General features: G+C 52.6%; 1 protein-coding gene across 9 annotated transcripts in view; it reads left to right on the top strand.

The window, feature by feature from the left end:
- GNG7 (G protein subunit gamma 7) overlaps positions 1 to 19,646 on the top strand; it is a 45,486-nt gene that overhangs the window by 10,720 nt on the left and 15,120 nt on the right. The window contains exon 3 of one of the 9 annotated variants that reach the window (XM_082071815.1): positions 6,323 to 6,400. The exons of 7 other annotated variants lie outside the window; for them this stretch is intronic. The gene's annotated coding sequence lies outside the window, so the exon portion shown is untranslated. Of the gene's footprint in view, positions 1 to 6,322; positions 6,401 to 18,840; positions 18,993 to 19,646 lie in introns of those variants that run through there. One more of the 9 variants, XM_082071813.1, reaches the window with a different exon arrangement.

Genomic DNA, 19,646 nt, shown 5'->3' with positions numbered 1-19,646 from the left:
CTTTTTCTGTGATGACCGTTACCACAGCACTGTATCATCTAACAGTATGTTATATTCTCCAGACTAGACACACTTGTGCCATGCATTATCTACCGTGCCATTCCAGGTCTTGATAAATGGACCTTCAAGGTTATTAGTCAAAACTGACCTACCTTAGGAGCAGCTCTTCCACGAGGCGTTCGCACTTCCTTCCTCAAAGCAAAATAGCAACCAGGGGAGCGTTACCGGAGTCGCTTGTTGCCTCTCACTTGCCTCTTTGGCAGAAATTAGAGAAGCCAATAGTGTGTTGGGTCTTCAGCGGCTGTCCTGGGGCTGGTTTTGGAGTCTCCAAGAGAGGGCACTGTGTCCCTGCAGCTGCGGGCGGCATCTGAGGAACCACGTTGGTCTCCAGGAGGCTGAGACAGCACGAGTCCCTGAAGCCGTTTGAAATGAGTAATTGACTGGCAGACTCGTTAGCAAATGTATTAGGAGCTGTGTATCCTCGCGCCACCGTCAGTCCTTTCCCCAGTGGCGGTGGGGACGCGGCCGCGCTTCCTCTTGCCTCACTTTCCTACAAAAACGTCCCGTCTGTCCCACTTGCGTCACTTTGCCCTACTTTTTGCACTTGGCGTCTCCTCCAGGAGGGGGACGTGGCCGTGGGTTCAGCGCTGAGCTTTGCCGGGAGTCAGAGTCAACTGGAGACCTAATTTGAAACATAAGGAATTGGGGAGAAAAGCAACAAAAGGCAAAGGAGCGGAGGTTGTTACACTGTCATGTTTTGCCTTAGGGCACCAAACAGGAAATGATCCGGCCGATCTCCATCTCCAAAGCGAATCTTTGTTCACTAAGAGGCAGGATTTTTGAAGTACTGAGGATGCATCTCTCCCCAGCCCACTTGGCTTTGTTTTTTCTCCTTTTTAAGCCATTTCTATGCAGGGATGGGGCCGCCCTGGCCTAGAAATCACTGATTATCCAGAGCACCCCATTTCCCACGGTTCATTAAGGCTTTTTACTAATTGACTGCAGGAAATCGCGTGATAGCCGCTAGAAGACAAGGGCACTTGTATAACATGAAAGCACATTGAAATAACCTTTGAGATAAAAACGTATCCCAGGAGAAACATCCCCATTTCAAACACAACTATTAACCTCGCTTCTAAATCCTTCCCCAAGACCTTTTTCTTCTTCCCTTCTCGCTTTCACGGCAGAACCAAGCGAACTTTTCCTGTCTGGTAGGAAAGGGAACGTCCCGTTGCTGCTAATTCATATTCTTTGTGTGCGTGTTGTTTTTAGTGAAGTCAGCCTGTTGATTTTTAGCGTTTGTTTTACCGAACAGCTCCCGGGTCGTTGGGGCAGCCTATGAAAACAGCTCCGCTTTGCGCCGTTCAGCTGCTTGTCATAATATTTAACAGCAAATGCCTGCGCGTTTTTATAGCGGCACTCGAAGAATTCCAAGCCTCAGCACCCCATCCGCGTTGCGCTCTGGCATTTACAGCGCTGGATTCTCCCTCGCTGCTCCGGCCGGATCCTCTTCCACCTCTTCCTGTTTCCAGCAGTTGTTCCCTTGGTGTCCGTTTTAAAATTCCTTCAATTTTTAGGAGGTTGTCAGTGACATAAAAGCTCCTTGTGTTGCTCATTTGCCCGGTGGAGGCACTGGGCTAATGCAATGATGTTAAAGCTCAGCGTCCCTGGAGCGGAGCAGCGGGTTGTCATTGCTTTGATCGTCTGCAGCAGCTGGAGGTGTTTGCTAAAACTGGAGATTTATTTCTTTAGGAATGAACTTTCTCTAGAAACAAACCTTGTTTTTCCTGCAGACATACAGATTTTTTGATTTTGTGGTTGCTATTCTTAATCTCTCCTCCAAAAGGAGGAAAAGGTGATTTTTTGGAAAGTCCAGACACATATCTAGTGCATCTCCCAGGCTGTTGCCATAGCACATTTTTGTCCTATTAGTGTTTGTACATTTTTAAAAACTGAATTTTCCAAACAGCTTCAGGAAATTGGCATCCCATAAGTAACAATGTCTAAAAATATCTCAGTTAGTGCTGTTATTTCCATGGCCTGGTGTCCTGAGCGTGTTACTGGCTCTCTCACATCTTGGAAGAGACACCGCTAAGCGGAGTTGTAACCCCAGATATTTACTGAAGGATAAGGTTTGTCCCGTTCATTTAAAGAATGAACTCTTGCAGGTGGGATGCTGCCGTCTGCAAGGTTGTTTTGCAACGTTTTCCTCTTTTGCTCAGAGGAGCAATGATGCCCGAGCAGAACGGGTGGCGGTGCGGTCACCGTCCTTCCCAATCCCTCGCCACTGTCTGCGTTCTCTTCTGAGTTTGGGGAGCGAAAGCTGCGGCTTTCGAGCTCCGAGCGTCGGTCCCTTGAGGTGTGAAGCGCTGCAGGACGCCGGGAAGACCCTTTTTGCTGCCTGTCCTCCGAGCCTTCCCTTTTTAGGGCTTACAAAAGGCTCCGGAGCGAGCTGGCGGAGCAGAGAGCCCAGCGACTGCGCAGCCGGGCTTTGCTTCCAAAAGCAAATGTTCCGCAGCACAACTCCTGGGCCGCCTGCTGGAAAACGGCAGGAGCTCCGTGGACAAGGGAAAAAGCGGCTGCTCGTCCCTCGGAGGAGCGAATAGGGAAAAGTTAAACTTTACAAGCTCTCTTTACTGTGGATGTTTTGCGTTGGTTGCCCAGATGCGATTGTTTGATGGCGATTTACTATTTATAGGTGTGTATTTTTAGAGACGTGGCAACGTCTATGATTGGACCAAGATGTTTTGCTTACTATTGGAGTACTTAACAGCAGAATTAAGCCTGGCGTTGGTTATCCTATTAAGGTTATTTAATGTCGAGCGTGACCTGAGCAACTTCACCTTCAGTAACGCGTTTCTCTCCCCTGACTTCACTACCACCCCAGCGCCGGGGGAACCTGAACTTCTGGTGTAGTCTGCGCCCTGTTTTCCGCAGCGAGAAGACGCATCACACTGTCATTACCTGGTAATTACAGCCCTGCTCTGAATCACGGTCTCGTGCTGATGCATCTCGGTGTCTGTTCGTTATCTGTCGGTCAGCAGTACCTGCTGGTAACGCTTTAATTGAACCCCGTGGTGCAGCGTGTAACAGTGCCCGAGTTCATTGGTTCAGGATCCATCGGGCATCTCACGAGGAGCCTTTTGTGGTTTGACAGCTTCATTTTCCATGAGCTGTTCTGTGTCACCTCGTGGTGCTGAGGCCAGAGCTCCACGGCAGCCCTGCTCAATCAGTTTTGATTAGAAAAGACCTTTAAGATCATTGAGTCCAACCATTAACCTCACACCAGCTCCACCTCTAAACCATGTCCCTAAGAACCTAATCTGTGTGTTTTTCAACCCATCCGGAGCAGAGCTCCCTTCTGGAATGGGAATGTCCTGCACAAGTGGTTTGCTGACCGGCTCTGGTTTTTCTAAAAGGCCTGAGCTCGCTCTTTAGTGCTCGGAATCTTTGCCAGCACAGCGAGCAGGTTGCAGGCTGGAGCGGGTCTCTAGAGCCTCTGCAAATGCAATATTCTCTAGTTCATACTTTAAAGCCCCAGGTCACTTTGTCAGGCCCATTGCACATCGACTTGCGGAGGTGGTAGCGTCTTGTTCACTCTATCAGTGCAGCATCTTTGATTGTTGTGCTTTGCCACCCATTCAAGCATTCTTCAGAAATCCTGACGACTCGTAGCACCGTTAGCAGCCGCTCGCTACCAAACGATGAGTTTTTGAGTCTTGGATCCCCAAGTTCCCTCCCATCTTTTCACAGAACCCTTTATTCATCACAGCTGGGGCAGCCGATGGCATCGCCAGCTCGGGGACGTGCTGGAGGGACGTACGGCGGGTTCCTCGTGCCGCTGAGCTCCAAGATCCCGGTGGAAATGCCCTCGTGCAGGCACCGTCCCACAGCTCCTGGGCTTCTGCGGGGCTGGGATCCTTCCAGCTGTGGAGGGAGCGGCGGCAGCTGCCGGCTCCGGCCCCGGGACGTGCTTTGCATTACCAACTGTTGCCTCTTCCAGATAGCTGGGGAAGGAATTCCCCGCCGTGCTGCCCACACTCGCTTCCAGGCATCTCTGAAAGTGCTGGGACTTGCATGTTGGCACAGCTTGAGCGGGGGGTTCTGGGCAGCACCGTAAACAGGCCGCAGGTCAACAAGGTCCAAATACACCCAGGGGTTTTTTTCCAAACATCGGTGCGACAACTTCCTATGACGAGTCGCTGTTTCTAAGGGGAATGGTAGGGCCACCCGGAGTCTCACGCAACAAACCCTTTGTTGCCGGCGAGTGCCGGAGGAAATCGCTGCCCGATTATTGACCGTGTAGGAAACGCTGCAGGTGGGAGATGGCCCGGAGAGGAACGTGCTGAACAGCAAACGCTGTGTCCGCATCCTGGCACCGCCTGGCTTCCCGAAGCCCTTTTGCCAGCCGGGCAGTGCTGGCCGGTGCAGCCCCACGTCGCTTCACCTCCTTGGCTCCCAGCGCTCTTGTTTTTGCTGTCAGTACCCGGCAGCGTGTGCGGTCACGCTCTGCTGGGTCATGCTGCTGGATATCGTGTTCTTTACCTTTGCACTGGGCCAAGCGTGGAAGGAAGGAGGGGGCAGAGTTTATTCCAGCACGCTGAGGTCAGGCTTGTTTTCCCTCTTGGAGCGAGAATCCCTGGAGTCGGGTTCTGCGGGGCTGTAAACAAAAGGCTCGTTTCTGCGGAAAGCCAAAGATGGTCTTGTGTTCAGCTGGAAACTTGTTGGCTTGTGTTTTTTCCCCTGCTGCAAACTGTTCCTCGTGTCCCAAGCGCCGGTTCTAAAGCCTGTGCAGGAGAAATGCTGCTGGTAATGGGCAGTTCGGGGCGTTTCCGAGCTGGCACCCGGGGGCTGTATCCAGCTGCAGAGACCTCTGCTGTGCTTCTGGAATAGTCTTCACATAGCGGTGCCTGCACAAAAGCCAGGCTGCTCTTAAAATGGCCACTGATTGGAAAAAAAACAAACCAAAAGGCTGTCTAGGAGTCCCGTGTTGCTTGGAAAACAAAAGGGAAGAGCGATCAGGACTGCAGTTGCATTAACAAAGCTCAAGGGACAATATGAATAAAGATATTGTGGTGAGCCCCGCTTGGCGCGGCCTCTGGGGCGCGGGGGCGCGTTCACCTTTTCCAGCAGTTAGCAGGATATCGGGAAAGTCATCTTCATTTATTTCCCTTACCAAAGGCCGTATGGAAAGGGCTGCCGAGCAGCCTGACTCACTGAGGCTGGAGTTCCCCACACCGCCCCTTGCACCCCGTTTCTCTAGAGGTTTATTGCCCGGTCCTGCATGGAGAGGCTGGAAATGCCTCCTCGGGGCTGGGGAGGAGCTCCCGCTCTCCTGTTTCATAGCAAGGCTCTTTCTCTTCCTCTCCCCTCCGTGTTTCTGTGCACAGCCGGCATTTGCCACTCGTGTTGGGAACATGGTATTTGTGAGAACTGTGAGAATTGGGATGTTTTTAGTTTCTTTCAAAGTTATTCCTTTGGCAAGAGTGCAGCTCCTCACCCTTTGATTTACTACCGAGGTGAAAGGGGCAAGAGGAGCCGCGGCCTAAAACCCGCGGGAGACTGAATGACGTGGGTTTTACTCCTTGAAAGAAACAACTTGTTTGTGTTCGGGCGGCGAGCGGAGCAAACAAGCGGGGTTGGGTTTCACCGCGCGGGGCTCTTGGAGCGGCTCCCCAGCTCCCGGGTTGAGCAATGACTTACTGGTAAGCAGGAAGGGGACGTCCCGCACGGCAGGAACTTGGCTTTCTCAGGGTGTTTTTAATGCTTTCTTCAGCCCAGCTTATCCCTAGACCTTTATTTCTCCTTCTTGGTGCTGCTTTGCTGAAACACAACTTCACAGCGTTCCCTCTTAAAATAAAAAGGTGCAAACGCCTCTCCCAGCATAATCCAATAGTCAGACTGAGATCTAGAGCAGGATATTTAAGCGACCTCTCCTTGCTTATCTCCGGTTTCAGGTCCCGCAGGTTCAGTGGCCAAAATGTCCCCAGGTCACGCGTGTTATTTATAAAAACAAAGGGAAGCAGGTTCCGTGCCAAATAAAGATGTGCTTGGAAACATTATAAAATTAAAAGGTTAATTTCCAAACATACCTGAGACATTGAGTTCTTTGCTGTGCAAAATTGGCACCAGTAAAAACCAGCAACTGAGCCACAGTGAGTGCGGCACCTTCCTTAGGACACCGGTTGTTGGAGTAAATATCGCTGTGATAACCCGCGGTCAATGGAGGAGGGTGTATTATTCCAAATTAAAGTTTGTTAATCACGCACTGTGTGTTTAGTGTATCAGTGGTAGAGCTCCCGAATTCTCGTTCCCTTTCCAGAAGCAGCCGGAGCCGGGTGCCCTGTGGCCAGCGCAGCCTGCGGGACGGTAGCCACAGCTGCTCCGCTGCAGGAGGGAGGTGAGTGAGGACAATTCTACCCTTGGGAGACTCACAGTCTTGTTCGTTAATTCTCCTTCCATCGCTGGATAAGTTTTCCCTGCTGCTCCAGCAGGAAAACGCCGCCGCCGTGTTTGCTGGGCTGCGCGATGCTCTTCGGGTTTGACTCGTCGTGCTCCGGCCAGTGATTACTCACTGCCCACGTGGAGCAACGTTCTGCTCGTTATGTAACAGCAATTTACCTCGTTAATTGGGGGGGAAATCTCTGTCCCTCCTGGTTGGGAGGTGTGAGGTTTGTGTGGGGAGCAGGGAAGCAGCCGCTGTCGCTGGGTGATGAAGTTCAGTTTCCTTTATATGGAGCCTTTGCCGGAAGGTGCGTGCGTGTCAACCGGCAGCAGTTTTGACAGCGGGTTTGCTCTGTGCTGGAACATTAGATGCTGCAAACGTCCTGTCCTCCCTGCCCTTCGAGCACAACGTGTAATTTAAGGTGTTTGTCCTGTGCCGTTCGGTTTCACTGTTATTTGTGGAAGTGTGTGACAGCCGCAGTGATTGTGTCCGCGGTGCCGAGGACGGCTCTCGCCGATCGCCTTGTATGCCACTGAGATTATTAAATCGTCAGTTCCAATCTTCCCTACGCACACAATCAACACTAAAACATTATCTGGTAGTGCTGACTAACAAATCCTGTAATTAGTAATCTCCAGCTAATGAAGCAGCCTGGTGATTAAATCCTCATGACTTTTCTATAGAAGAAATAAGTTAAATAGCAGTTGCGCTGGTTTAAATTGCCCTAGAGCTTCGTGTGATCTCAGAGCAGACAGTAAATAAATCTCAGAGCAGCGTTGTTCTGAAAGTTTCAGATCCGTTTGTCTGTGTTGTTGTTTTCCTGTGTGGCCCCAAATACAATATTTAAATAAGATTTAAACTGGTACAACGCCTGGAAACCCCAGATTTCCCGTCCCACGCGTGAAATCCCTGCAAGGGCAAGGAGCTGGAGCTCGGTGAGACGCCAAACAGGAGCTGAGAACGGTCTCTCGTTCACGTGCTTGTCCTGGAGATGGATTATCTTTAGATCAAAGGTGCTGTATTTCAAAGAAGAGCGTTGCTTCTATTAGTGTACCCGTCGGAATGAAGGGGAAAGAGGCTGAGTGTGTGTTTTTGGAGGCGTTTGGCACCCCCACTGGGGTTTTGGGGTGATGTGGGTCAGGCTGCTTGGGGGCAGCAGGGAAAGTCGGGCAGAGGCTGAGGGGTGACGGTTCTGCTGCAGCTGCTCGAAGCAGCCGAGACCGGTGGTTCCGAGTGTCCGTGTGTCCCGGCGAGGCGTTTGGAGGTGGGAATGGTGCTGCAATACCCACCTTTGCGCCTTTGGGGCATCTTATCTTCTAAAACCCAGTTCAGCAGGAAAAACCGCGTCTGGAGTGCACGCCTGCAGTGAGCTGCTGTGAGCTGCAGAGGTCTCTGTTAAGCCACGTAAACCTCTGGAGTAGCTTAAATGTGAAAGCTGTTGTTGTGCAGTGGCCTTTTCATATTAAAAAATGCATATAGATGATAATAAAATCGACTGTCGTGCTACCACGGCTTTAATTGCGGCTGAGAGCGGAGTGAAGCTCCGCAGGGCCCTCGCGGGTCTCCCCAGAGAGTTTTGCAAGCAGGAGGATGGTTTTATTTCACCCGTCGCCCCCAGCCCAGCTCCACAGAGCAGCCCCCACCCCGAGGTGCCCCCCAAAGCGGGGTTTCCGCCGGCCGGGTGGGGGGTGGCAGCGCCCTGCCCGCGCCCCGGGTTATTTCTGGCCGGGAGATTCCTCGGTCCGCCCTGGATTCAGCACCACAGTCTAGACTCACTGACAGACGGGATTCTTCTCCCGTTAGGTAACCCCGTGTCGACGCCCACTGTGCGGATTCCCAGCCACGGTGTCCTCTGCGATGTTTTCCAAAGTGTCTAAATAAGGTGCTGTTTCGTACAGAAATGTGCAGCGAGGCGCTTTGGGCAGCTCTGGGCAGCCGTGCCCGCTTGGCACGGGGGTTTTTCCTTGCAGAGAGCTGATGGGTCCAGATGTGGAGCGGCAGCTGTCCAGATGTGGAGCGGCAGGGAGAGGCAGCCTGCACACAGAGCTGGTGTTGTGCAAAGAATCACAGAACCATTTTGGTTGCAAGAGACCCTCAGGATCATCGAATCCAACCATAACCCAACTCCAGCACTAAACCATGTCCCTGAGAACCTCGTCTAAACGCCTTTTAAACCCCTCCAGGGATGGTGACTCCACCGCTGCCCCGGGCAGCCTGTTCCAATGCCCAACAGCCCTTTTTGGGAAGAACTATTCCTAATATCCAATCTAAACCTCCCCGGTAGCATTGTCCTCATCACTGCAGGCCGCCCATAGGTTTCTATTAAACATCACATCATGGCACAGATCAAAGAGAAATTAAATGAGCCTTTCAGGCCTGATGGCTGCTGACTTATTCCTTAGACCAGAGAGGCTCTTGTTACACAAGCACTAATTTCTGAGCACTTAGTATTTCTTCAAATGCTTTATAATGTGGTTCTGGCACTAATATCTGTCCTCCTGCCCCCAGTCTGATGTTGCTTTGGACTCTCTGAGCCTCAGAGCACACGGTTTGACACAAATAGCTGGGGAGAGATGACTGGAGGTTTAATAAGACGCTCGTCGGGTCAGTGTCTGGCAGCCAACCAAGACGGCAGATTTTCAAAGTGCTGTGATCACATCACTTCTCGAGAAAACATTGGAAGCCTCCTAATCTTCAATTCACAGCGCGGGCACGTGATTTTCTGGGAATTAGCTTGAACGCGCTGCAGAGTGGGTCATAAATACCTAATATTAAATAATGGAAAAGCAAGGCGAGCGGGGGTTTTGCCGGCGCTCTCCCGGTGGTCTCTGTTTGCCCAGCGCCGCCCGTGTTTCTATTCCTTACCTAAGTGGGGAAAAGTCTGTATTTTTAAAACTGCAACTTCACTCCTGTTTTACTGAGTTTGCTTTGGGGCAGAGTTAACTGTTTAAAGATGATTTTTGAGCTATTTTCAGGGGAAACAACAGCCCAGCGCAGCCCGCGGTGTGTGCGGAGCCGGGCGTTCCGGCTGATGGGGACACCAGGACTGAGATTCACCCTTCGCATCCTCCCCATCCACCGGCGCTCTGGGCGACTCGCAGGAGTTAAAGCCCCTGCCCGCTCCCCGCAGCGTTCCGTAACCCATCCCCAACCCGCCTGCTCATTTCGAAAGTGTATTGTAACTTTTTGGTGTGTAATGATGGGAGATAAGGCGAGGGGGTGAGCGGTGCTGAGTCAGCGCTGGTTGCCGTCCTTCCTGCCCTCCCACGCGCTCCCCTGCGTGCCCACGGTGTCGCCGGGGGCTTCTCCTCCCCACGGCTCAGCAAACACAACGGGGTTCCCCTGCGCTGTGACCCGAGACAACCATACGGGTTTTATTTGGAAGGGACGCAGCCGAGGAACATTGGAGATCCAGGATGGAAAAAGGGGGTCCCTGACGTTTGGGACAAACCGCTGCTCTGTTCCTTTGCCAAACTGGATCGTTAAATCAGCCTTTTCTTTGAAACACGCGGACTCCAGGTGGGTGTGAATATCTCCTGGCGGTGGTTTCCAGCCGCAGAGCTGAGGTTTCGCTGTTGGGGTGTTTGCAGGATGGAGGAGCTCGACTGCACAACACCCACGGCCGAGCCAACCTGACATTTGTTTTGGTGCGTGAGGCGCCAACAGACGTGCCAGACGTTCCCCATCACTGTTAACAAGACAATACGGTGGCATCGATGGCGCAGGTCGTATCAAATGCGATTTGGGGTTGTTTTTGGGCAAGCAGGTGCTCGCACATCACACGCAGCCCCGCGCTGGCCGAAGCTCAGCCCCGTTTCTCTGCCTTGCAATGAATTCTTCGAAGCCCAGAGCTGCTGAAGCGCTTTTCTATCCACGTGCAAAAACGCTTATGGTGCTTTTTAAACACAACCTTTTATTTTCTAGTGAGATAGGAAGCCCTGCTTGTGTTCAGACCTGCGGGATCCTGCAGACAAGAAGGGGAATCGACCCTTCCGGCCGTGCGATTGGGTCTGTTTGAGACGCAGATCGCCGAGGGGGTGCAGGGGGTTCAGGTGCACAATCCCTTGTTCCTGTCATTGATTTCTAACTTTCTAGTGCGAAAGCCTTCAGTCTCTCATCTGAATCTCGCTGAATTTGTGCTTTCAACTTGCAGGACAGACAGGTTGGCTTGTTCTTTGTCTGGTTTTTCAAAGTATAGATATGTGCAAAAGTGGCCAACAGCAGGAGCTTCCCCGGTTTGCAGCTGATCTCAGGGCGCACAGACACTGTTCCCTTGCAGGGTTCGCATTCCTCGGCCCTGAGGCCAACATTCCTCCTCATTTGCTTCCTATTTGTTTAAATTCCGAATCCCAGAACTGTCTCCAGGTCACTTAAGCTCCCAGACACCTTGATTAGCTGTACATACAACCCCCACCCTCTGGCACTGCGAACCACGCTCATACTTATGAAAATCAAATGGATATTGGCAACTTTCCGTCGCTTTTTGCTGCACTTCACCGGAATTCATCTGGAATCCTCAAATGCCATTCGGTTGAGTAAAGGCGGTTGCAGTTTGCTTGTTAGGCACTCAGCTATTTCAGTTAAAAACGTGGAAGGAAAGTTGCTTTTTTAAGTTTGGATGGCAGTTTAGGCTGGAGAAATGTCTGTTTTGGGTTTCTCGTCTCCGTGTTCGTACGTGAGCTGTTCTTTCCTTAGAATTCAGCTTTCCTGCCAGTTTTACACAGAGACTCCACGGGGAAAACGGTGTGTGCAAAAGTGGCTCATAAAAGCCAAATTAGCAATTAGTTTGGGCGCTGTGCCTCTAAACCCGATGCACATCTACCTGTTGCTTTCCTCAGCTTGATTTATTATGGGAAATATGTGATGGGAATGGGCAATCCAGGTCGGACCAACCTTTATCTGGAGCGAAAGAGCCAAACCATCCCCAAAATACAACTCATCCCGTTCCTCAACGCCTTGATATAATCCTGAGTTTAGTTGAACCCCAGGCTGGAGGCACCAGGGAATTCTGCTTTTGGAAAACTAGACATAAGAGGGTTTTTGTTAGTGTGGACTTTGTGTAACCGTGAGGCCGCGGCCAGTAAATCATCCACGTGGAGGAACCGGGCACCCCCGGCGCAAACAAACCCGCTTGAACCTTCCCCGCAAAGCACCCGTTTGGATGTTACCGGAGCCGCATGATGAAATGTCATCGATTCCGGGCGCTTGGCAGCGTCCCAGCAGCAATCTGACCATTAACAGCGTGATTTAACCCTATTACATCAGCCACACCGGGAGCTCCTTGAACCTCCATCTCCTGCGCTGTTCTTTGGCCTTTTCTGGTCTTGGCTTCCGTCGCTCCCACCTTAAGCGAGCTTTTAATTTCCTCGGCAGATCTCAAGGTGGTTTTGGTGTCCCGCAGGTAACCCCCACCCAGGGGCGGCTTCGCTTCTCTACCCACTAAGAATAACTTTGCAGAACACCTGCGATGGAACCCAAACCCCCTGGGTGAGGTGAGGCCGGGCGGCGTTACCCCAGCGATGTCCTTATAAAGCGGCGCCGGAGCCGGGAGCGACGCCAGCGGGAGCGGCCGCGCTGCCAGGAATTCCTCCGCTTCTCCTCTCCCCGCTCGGCAAACACGGCGCTGGTGCCAACGTCCCGCCCGCCGCCGTCCGCGCTGCGCGGGGAGCCCAGGGGACGGAGCTCTTCATCCTGGTGAAGGGTGGAAACAAAAGGCAGATTCCTCAGCTGCCCTTTCTCACCGGTTTCGGTGTGGGGGAAAAAGAAAAGCATGAGTCACCCAAACGGCTTTAACGAGGCTTTGCCTCTGCAAACCCACCCTGCTCGTCATTTTGCTTTAGGTGGCTGAAACCAAATGAACTGCTGATTTTTTTTTATGGGATAGCAGCTGAGCATCCAAACAGTTCTTTCCAATAAAGCTTTATTCTTTCTTCTGAAACTTGAATCAGCGCAAATGTTTGCTGGGATGGAGCCAGCGGGACGTGAGCTTTGGGAAGCCCGGGTCTGTCAGGAGCCACCCAAACTTGTCACCCTTTGGCACGAGGAGCAGCGAGAAGGATTTTGGAGCCGTCCCCAAGAATCCCGGTTCCTTTTAAAAACCAAAGGCAGAAAGTCAGATGTGGGGTTTGCGCCCCTCGGGGTCGGGTGTTTGCAGGAGGGGACGCGGCTCTGGGGCTGCGGGTTTTATGGCCCGGCTGCAGAGTCCAAGTTGCTCGTTTTGTGTAGTAAAACCTCCTGTTCAGCAGAACCGGTTACTCATCCGCAAACACAGCACGCGGGCTTTTCGGAGAAGCCGTAATTCAAACCTTGGGGTTGTTTTGAGCAGGTTTTATTGTTGGCGAGCTCCCTGCTAACGATGAATGCGCCTTAGAAAATATTTGGTGGGTTTGAAATGCTCAAATGTGAGCCCTCGCGGTGGGTGGAATGACAGTGAACTCCTGCAAAGGATTTGCCGGTCAGGTGAATTTGTGCCTTATCTCTGGTGCTCGTATTAAAAAGAAACACTTCCAAATGTTACAGCCCCTGCTCAGAGTTCAATTACGTTTGAAATAGGACTTAGAGTTCTCCGCTTCTAATTTGAACTCAGGTGCTCAAAGCGCTTTGTTAGACGCTTGTCCAGCAGCACTTAGTGCAAAACTCTTCCCGAGGTCCCTCTGCTGTCCCCTGGCAGCTGAGTTATCACATTTTGCCCCGCAGTCTGTAATTTGGCGGCGATGGCCGCTCTTTGATGTCCCTTCTGTCTCCAAACAGCCTTACGAAGCACCTTCCCTTCCCTCAAAACGCTTTTCTAAGAATCGAATTTCTGCAGCGTGTGCAAAAGCCCTGGGTGCTTTTAATCAGGCACCATCAGCAACCTGCAGTAGGGGAAAATGTGAGGTCACGGCAGCCCGTGTGTGACTTATTTTAGTATAACTGAGATAATCGCAGTTTACTATGTCAAAGAAAAGATCTGGGGCAACATCTTTCTCCCTCCTTGTTCGGATTTCAGGCTCTTTCGCGGTGTCTTGAGATGCTGCGATTGTCATTTTATTTCCTTTCCGTGTGCCTCTTGACACTGTCGGTGTTAATTTGATATTGGGATGAAAATGAGCGATGTGAGCGCACCTTGTGTTGTTTTTCCATGAGCTGCAGCGGGACGTTCGCACCCCGGGAGCACCGAGTTCATTACGTCCTATTAATCGCACCTGCTGAGCCGTGGAAGAGGAGAGAACTGATGGAGGGGTCGGTGTCCCGGACGCAGTCAGGGCTGTCCCCTCATCCCCCGTGTCTCACCGGGATGATCGTGGGGCTGTGAGAGTGTGATTGACCCCTAAAATCTGCTCGATTACAGCTTGGAATGATGTGGAATACTTGATGGGTATAACCGAGTTGCTGCGGTTGCAGCCGCGCCGCACAGCACGTTTAGTTTTGCTGGTGGGATCTCTCGTGTCCCATCGCTCTTTCGGTTTCTCTCTGTGGGTTTTGCTGCTGGTTCTGTAGGTGAACCGACACCTCTTTGCGTTTCCCTGCCTTTGGGGCAGCGGCCGCTGCGTTCCCACGGCCTTTCGCAGGTGTCGGCGTCGGAACGGGCGTCTGGCCGGGTCCCATTTGAGCGTCGCATCTGGGAAACGCGTTACTGGGGGAGAGCGGCTCGGAACAGCGTTCCCAGGCCAACAGGCTCGGCTTAAGGAGCCCAGCCGGCTTTGGAAAGCTCGGCCTACGGGGCTGTGAGTCGGAGGAGCTGTTGATCAACCCGTGGGGATATTTCCCTTCCCAGGGGATGGGAATCAGCTTAAGACGGGGCTTGTTGGGATCGGCAGGAGGTGGCGAGCGACACCTCAGTTGTTCATTTCTTATAATGAGTTTCCCACATTGTTAGCGAGGCCATAAATTAGATGCTGAGCCCTGTTTCCCATGGCCAAGACATATCTGGTGTTTTAGAGACACTTGCTTTGCCAAAGCGTTTGTGTTGCCCTCAGTTCAACAGGCCTGGGGCTCTTCATCTTCGCCAAAGGAGTCGTTTGCTTTCACGTGCTATTAAGAGAAGTTTATAATTAGTTTGCCTTTGAGACCCCATGTCCAGCGTCTTTGCGGGATCGTAGCTCCGGATGCTTTTGCAAGCATCTGATTTAACAACTTGTCTTGTCTGCGGGTTGTTTTGTGCGTTCCCAGAGGCCACGGCTGGTGTGGGACCCGCAAACACCCAGCACAACTCGAATGCCCGCGGCTCGGTTGTGCGAGAAGGGGCGTCCTGGACAAGCAGGCACAGGGTGACACGAGAACCAGGGGTCCCGCTGCCAAACGCGCCCAGAGCAGCGCGGCCATTTATCATAAATACCAATTATTTGGAAAGGAGAATGAGCAGAACTGCAGGGTTGCTTCTGGTGGTACGTACAACCTGCTGGGTGACTCAAGTGTGCTACACTCCCGGCTCTGCCTCTTTTAAATGAGACTTAACGCCGGTGCTTTTAATTAAGAGTTGTTTGCATTCATCAGCAGAGGGTGAAAATAGCCCGAGGGTTGTCCGGTGCTTTCCTGTTGGGAGGAACGGGCGAGATCCGCGGTGATAAGGGAAGAGCCTCAAATCATTATAAGTCCTGGAGCTTTAGAAATTATAAACCCAGTAGCCGTGGCCCAGCTGGACCGGCCGGTTTCTCGCCAGGTTCCTCGTCCCAGGACGAGCAGCTTCGCGTGATGGATCTTTGGGCTGTACAGATAAAGGCACTGAGCGTTTTTATCGACCTCCTCCTTTGTTTAAGTCCGTGGCTTCAAAATGCACAACGTGCAAATCAATCTGAATCGGGAAGGTTAAAACAACAACCTCGTGCGAGCCGAGGAGCTCTCCACCTGCGGTGTTTGCCTACGTGGCGCTGCCGGTTCTGCAGAGCCGGTTTGTGAGTGTTCCGAGGAACAATTTGGCACGAGCTGCTGCTCGTTGGCTCCCAGGCTGGTCCCTGCTCAGGACAGGCTGCGCTATGAACCGCGTCACTGTGCTTTTTCTGTTGGTTTTCTCTCTGTAAATAACAGGCTGATTCCCCAGCTGTGCCGGACAGCAGCGTCGCAACCTGCCCGGGCTGCGGGGAGACGGCGGCGGCGCAGCCAGGGCCGCGCAGCTCGGTCAGCGCTCAAGCTGGCGGCTTTTTCATCACGCAGAGCTTTATTTAGTGGGGTTACTTACATGCGCTGAAGTGTTTCCTTTTATCTGGCTTCATCCTGTTATGGTAAACCAGTTCCAAAGCAGAGCACCTCCAGTCGGTGACCCCTTTGCCAGAGCAAAGCCGCAGGTCTTTGGGCTCCAGCTCCGCTGTGCCGAGTCCACGTGAACTCTAATTGCTGCGCTTTTGCTGCTCTGGCAAATCACACATAGCACAAACCCAGCCTGTGTAATATTGCCGTGTGGAAGTAAGTTGCATATCTCCTTTTTGCTCCTTCTGGTAGTTGTCGGAGCAGAACTAACTCAGCACACACTGAAGGTGCCACTCGGTCGCTGCCCTTTCCTGAGGTTTGTGCCCCCGGTGTGGCAGAAACTGAGGAGTTAACGTGGCCCGTTCGAACACGGGTGTTTATACAAAGTGCGAAGCCGGTGACATTTACCAGGCACTTACTGGCACTTACAGTCGATTGGGAGTCAGCGGTGGGGGATTTATTTTTTTCGCCGTCTTTGTTCTGCGGGGTTGCTGATATTCCCAAACGGAGTGTGCTTGTTATCAGCAGCATCTGCGGCGCAGCTGACTCATGTGCTCTTGGAGAGGGGATGACAAACGGAGAGCGCAGACAAACAACTCGCGGGACCGGCGTGCGGGGGGTGAGGAGAGGACGGTCACCGCCGAGACATCGCCCAGGACGTCCTCGTTACTGCCAGTCTGGCCTCTTGCTTCTGTGGAAATCCAGCCTGGATTTCTTTGGAAGCACAGGAGGGAAGGCTCTGCAGATTTAGCTCAGTGGAGCGTGGCCCCGGTTCACCTCCCATACCTTGCCTTTGCTGCTCGAAACCTTTCCCTTTGCCTAATAATAGGGAATGCTTACCGCGCCATACACAGGATTTTAACCTCGTTTATTGCATCTTTAACCTGATTTATCGATGAGGTGAAGTTTCAGCGATGCGCTTGTAATTAACAGCAAAATCCAACCGAGCGAGGCAGCTCCGATAAGCAGCCCGGACCTCGGAAGCTCTGTTTTCCACGTGGGAACGTGGGTGGGATTCGCTCATCAGACTCGAGCTGGTTTTTGAGGAGGATTGAGGGACGGGGGAGTTTCCACGGGTGCTCGGTGTGAATCCGGGGGTGTCCGTGTGGGCGAGAGGCAGATGAGAGGCTCCGAAATATCTTTCTGGGAAAGTGAAATCCCAATTCTGGCATTTGTTGAAAGGGGATTGCCTACGGTCATCCTTTTTTCGGAAGGGATGGTGTGAAATTAAGCTGCCTGCTTTTACTTTGATGTTCCTTTTAATTTTCACTAGAACATACCCATTTTCTCTTAATTTCCCCTATGAAAAATGTTTCTTCAAATCATTCTGTAGAAGAGACCACTAACTGAAATTGAAATACGGTCTTCAAGAAATGGTACAACTTTGATCACGAAACTTAAAAGCTCGGAAGGAGATGGGATTAGCGCTATGACTTCTGTAGATAAATATTTGCGACTGGAACAGAAATTAAAGGGGGAATAAACATCTGTCCTTTGATCAGCTCTCCAGCTCATTAACCTGTTGAGCGCCGTGTCTGGCCCAAGGCTCCAAGGCCAGGAGGGGTTCAGGGCATATGGAAGAATCACGAACCTCTTCCCCTTTCTGTGGCCAGAGGGGGTTTTGCCTGCGGTATTTTGGTTGTGAACACAGCAGGACGCGTTGGGGAGATTTCTGAACCCACCCGTAACTTCAGGCCGTGACCTGCGGCTCGTTTTGGGTTCACACACGAGGGTTTTGAACTCGGATCGCCTGGAAAGTCTGGGAGAAGATGGAGAAAGTGCTGAGCTACAACCACCCCTGTGCAGGACGAGGAGGACCCACCGGCGTCCTCCAGACACCCCTGGACAGACAGACAGACGGCTTCTCTACAATGAGTCGCCCGGTGCCACATGTAAATTAATACACCGTGTAGCTTTTCCCATGCAAAGCTACATTGGAGGTTTAATTTAAGCTCTGCTGTGATGGTAGCCCTTTCACTTAATACCGCTCCCAAGCTTTTAAAGCCAAGCCGAGGGCTGGAGGCGGGTTTGCCCCCCGCAGCTGCTCCCTCCGCTGCCCCACGACCTCGGGATCGTTCTGCAGAACGTGGGTAGAAAATGAGTTCACCTTGTTTTGGCACAGAAGCTGGAGCATCATCGCCACGCTGTTTATCTTGCTGAGAAGTAGCGCTCATTTACAGTGCACTCGCAAATAGCTTCGGACAGCCACCGAACCTGGGACTTAAACCCTCGGAAAGACGCATCCGCTGGGTCGCAGCGATCAGAGCGGCCTCTCCGCATCCCCAGCGCTCCCCCGGCGGCCTCGAGGAGCCGCGGGTTTCCATTCTGGGCACCGACGATGCGCCTTTCCTGGCGCTCAAAGGCCTGTGTTAATTCGGATGTCAACCTGTTAGGAGGAGAACGCATCGCGTGGCCTTTTATCGCCGTAACACGGCGACCGTCGGGCCGCAGCGGCTCTGCGGGCGGTGGGGACGGCTCCGCAGGGCGCCCGGTGGCTTTGAGCAAAGTGGAGCTTTTGTGATTATCTCAGGCGCTTTATCAGGAGCCCAGAGGCTCACAGGGAGCTTTGGCTCTTTATTGCTCTTAACTTGGGGATGATGTCGCCTTCAAATGCGCTTCCTCGGTTTCCATAGGGCGGGCGAGCTGGGTTTCTCGGCTCCGGGAGAATATTCGCTAACAGCCGGCTGGTTTTGCCGCACCACATATTGCAGTTCCTCTTGCTCGTAATTCCGAGACTCATGTCACCGCGCTCGTGGATTTGAACAGCCGTTTTGTCTTCTCGTAAAATCGCCAGCAGTTGGAGGTTGGCGGCCAAACCTCGCCGCGGTGCCGGGGGGTGAGGTGGTGCCGCTCTGCAGCCGTGAGCCGTGCTGTCTGACGTGACAAATGCGTGACCTTGGTTCCAAGTGGCTTTTCAGATGTTGTTTACCCTGATGCATCAACTTGGAGGGGCGGTGGGAGCTGGCGCTGATGCAGGAGGTGATTCGGGAGGTAACAGGAGCCGTGCGGGATTCCTGCAGCGCCGGGAACCTGCCGTCCCGGCCCCAGCGCCAGCAACTGCTTGGCAGTCACATTAACAACTGCTTCCAAAGCACTGCAGGACCGGGAGCGGATTTCTCATCTCTTCGTGCCGTCAGCTCCTGCAAAGCGTTAGTTGGTGGAGTGCTCATCTTCTCTTTCTTCATTTCTCTTGACTCAAACAGCCCCTGGAAAACTTACTAAACCATCATTTAAAGCGGCTCCTAACATGGAAGGCTCTGCCTTACTCTCGCCATCTGTCCCTCCGCACACTCCAGATGATGCAATGTGCCGTATGCCGGATCCAAATAAACCTTCTTATTTTTAACAAGCCACATTTAAGGCACGTTTAGCAGCACATTCGGTGAGTACCCTAAATTTGGGCCTGAGCTTGGCGGGTTCCTGCCGGCGGCTCCCGGCGCTGGCACCGCCGCGCTGCCACCCCTGCGCTGACATTTCCAAAAGCGAGGCTGATTCACCGGCTCCGAGCCGCCTCGATCGGCCACGGCCACGTGTGCGCTCACAAGGCTGGGCTGCCGAGTCATCCCTGGGCCAAAGCTGAGTCTAAAGCTGAGTCTGCCAGGTCTGGGCGTGAGACGCCAAAGCTTTGGGGATGAACCCAGCGGAGGGGCAGCCACGTTATGGTCACGCCGCGGTCGGGTCGCTGCAGCATCAGCTGTCCCTTTTCATACTGAATGTGTTTTGTTGTGTTTGCCAGCAGCGTGGGCGGCAGCACGGGATGTGTCACGATGCTCCGAGGCCTTTAATGAGTGTTCTCTGCTTTTTGGCCTCCCGCTCGTCCTGCAGTCATTGCCCGTGTTCTGCTGCGCTGGTTCCTACTGCAGTAATTAGTCCCTTCTTATACAAATCTGTCGATGAACGCGGAGAGTTGGGAGCGCTGGGGACGGTTTGCAAGCAGCAGATCTGCCGCTGTCGCACACATCGCGTTGTTGGGCACGTGCGAGCTTCCAGCAATAATTGTGGATTTTGCTGCTAAACCTCTTCACGGTATTTTAAA

This window comes from Streptopelia decaocto (assembly GCF_964273445.1).
Source record: "Streptopelia decaocto genome assembly, chromosome: 24".
Taxonomy (NCBI): Eukaryota; Metazoa; Chordata; class Aves; order Columbiformes; family Columbidae; genus Streptopelia; species Streptopelia decaocto.
The sequence above is the reverse complement of the archived record's forward strand: the minus strand, read 5'-3'. Positions and strand labels throughout refer to the sequence as shown.